Source organism: Octopus bimaculoides, chromosome 29 (genome assembly GCF_001194135.2).
Source record: "Octopus bimaculoides isolate UCB-OBI-ISO-001 chromosome 29, ASM119413v2, whole genome shotgun sequence".
Lineage (NCBI taxonomy): Eukaryota > Metazoa > Mollusca > Cephalopoda > Octopoda > Octopodidae > Octopus > Octopus bimaculoides.
In genome coordinates, this window is record NC_069009.1 from 1,716,575 (window position 1) to 1,719,419 (window position 2,845).

General features: G+C 36.8%; 1 protein-coding gene across 1 annotated transcript in view; it reads left to right on the plus strand.

The window, feature by feature from the left end:
• Positions 1-182: 182 nt before the first annotated feature.
• LOC106884131 (mesoderm-specific transcript homolog protein) overlaps positions 183-2,845 on the plus strand; it is a 19,732-nt gene continuing 17,069 nt past the window's right edge. Inside the window, exon 1 of the mRNA XM_014935363.2 lies at positions 183-862. The gene's annotated coding sequence lies outside the window, so the exon portion shown is untranslated. The remainder of the gene's footprint in view (positions 863-2,845) is intronic.

Consider the following 2,845-nt stretch of genomic DNA (forward strand, 5'->3'; position numbering starts at 1 on the left):
GACGCTAAGCATTTTATCCACTGCGCTACCGATTCTGCCTTGTCTCACGCACACACACACACACAATGGTTTGAAATTCTGGCACCAGGTTAGCAGTTTTGGAGGGGAAGGGTAAATCCTAAGGATATCGATCGCTAGGACTTGGCTGGTACTAATTTTTATCGGGACCAGAAAGGGCTGAAAGGCGAAGTCAACGTCGGTGGAGTTTGAACTCAGAACGTAGACAGACGAAATGTCGCTAAACAAATTTGTCCGGCGTGTTTAATGATTCTGCCAGCTCACCGCCTTACACACACACACACACACACACATACACATACAATACGCCTGTAGTCGATATACACACAACTGCAACCAGCAAAACACTGAGATCAGCTGCTAACACAGACATACTGGTATAGGCATTAATACACACAAACACATACACACACACATGACAACATTCACACACATCGCACACACACACACGACAACGTGCGCTGCACACAAACATATACACACACACAGATGACAACGTGCACTGCACACAAACTCACATACACATACACACACACACACACATTGCACACAAACACACACACACACACACATACATGACAACGTGCGCTGCACACAAATGAAAATCAACCAATGAAAACAAAGTATTTTGCCGTAACGGACGACCAGGTGACCGTTAGTTATTTCCGGTAGGAAGCGTTCTGCCGTGACCGGGGTAACGAGACCTGACAGACTTGCAGAAGGAAAACATACACCCCTCTTATATATATATATATATAAATATATCACATATATATATATATATATGTGTATACACATATAAATACATACATGTTGGTCTAGATTAGAGCTGAGACTTCACTCGGTAAGTAGAGCCTTATATATATAAATATTTATGTATATATACACTCACCAACACGTGTGAATGTATATATAATATGTGTGTATGTTTCATGTCGTCCTATAACTTCTGTCCCATAATTTCTGTCCCATTTTACCTTTTTTAACATTGAATAAGATTTAATAGTATTTTAGAATGTCTAATGGAATTTTAAATTATTATTATGCATTTGTGTATGTTTAAACTAATTAAATATTATTTTTACAGAATAATAGAATTAAAATTTCTTTGATTAAAACCATTCCTAGCATGGAAGTATCCAAAGATCATTTGAGACACATCATGCTTTATGAGGACAACCAAACGAAACTCTGCTGCCGAAGCGACTCGAAATATACTCTCAGTTTATGGGAAAGAATGCTTGAATGAAGGAACTTGCTGAAGATGGTTTGCAAAATTCAGAAGTGGAGATTTCAGCCTTGAAGATGAAGATCGAACAGGACGTCCAGTTGAGTTTGATGGTAAGCTCCTTGAGGCATTACTTGCTTGAAAAAAATCCTGCATTATCAGTTGAAGAATTGGCAATAAATCTTAGTTCAAACCATACAACTGTTCATCGTCATCTTCAACAACTTGGAAAGGTTCCTAAACTTGGAAAATGGGTGCCTCAGGAATTGTCCGAAAGCAACTGCAAATCCCGAGTTGAGATTTTCTCTTCTCTCCATTCTTGGGAACTCATTTCACCCTTTTTGGATAGACTTGTGACTGGTGACGAAAAATGGATCTTCTATGGAAATGGTAAACATCGTAAACAGTAGCTTGGTAAAAGGGAAAAAGCTCAACCACAACCAAGAAGGGAACTTCATGGGAAAAAGGTTCTTCTCTCTATCTGGTGGATGGCCCATCCATCCCCATTACTCCGCAAAGGAGTAATTCACTTTGAATTGTTACCATTTAATGCAACAATCAATGCTCAAGTCTACTGTCAGCAATTCGAGTATTTGAACCAAGCTTTGAAGAAAAAAATACCTGCTTTAGTGAATCGAAAAGGAGTGGTGTTTCATCAGGACAATGCGTGACCCCACACTGCAAAGATCACATCACAGCAGATCAAAGAGCTTGGTTGGGAAAAAATTCCTCATCCACCTTATTCTTCCAACCTTGCTCCTTCAGACTACCATTTGTTTTGTAGTTTACAGAATCATTTCGGGGGACAAAACTTTCGCAAGTCAGGAGGAGGTCGAAACTGACATTTCAGAGTTCTTCTCTTTGAAACCAAAAGAGTTTTACATTGATGAGATTAAAAAGCTTGTAAATAGTTGGAAGGAAGTCTTGGATAATCAGGGAAAGTACATTGATGATTAAATTTCAATTAAATATAACATTTGATCACTTGATTTCTTTATTCAAAATTCGGACAGAACTTATGGGATGACACACACACATAAATATAATGTGTGTGTATATATATATATATATATATATATATATATGCATGACTATCTGAAAAATTACGTATTTATGTATGTATATATATGTATGTATACGTCTTTATGTATCTATATATATGTGTGTGCGTGCATAACTCGACGTGGGTGTATATATAGTATATATGCGTGTGTGCATATATATATATACACACATAACATGTAAACTTTACGTATGTATGTGCATAACTACATGAGTGTGTGTGTGTGTGTGTGTGTGTGTGTGTGTGTATATATATATATAGATAGATGTTCATGATTTAATGTGTGTGTAAACTTATCTGTGTGTGTGTATATATATATAAATATATATATATGTGTGTATCTATATGTTTAACTACGTGTGTGTGTGTGTGTGTGTGTGTATACACATATGCTTGACTACATGTGTGTAGTCTGGTGTGTATAAAATGCATATAGAACTTTATACAAGCATTCCAATATCAAAAGACAGTCCTTTATGTATGTGTGTATTCGTGAAACTTGCGTGTGTATAATATACGAAGTTACGTTAGTGTTT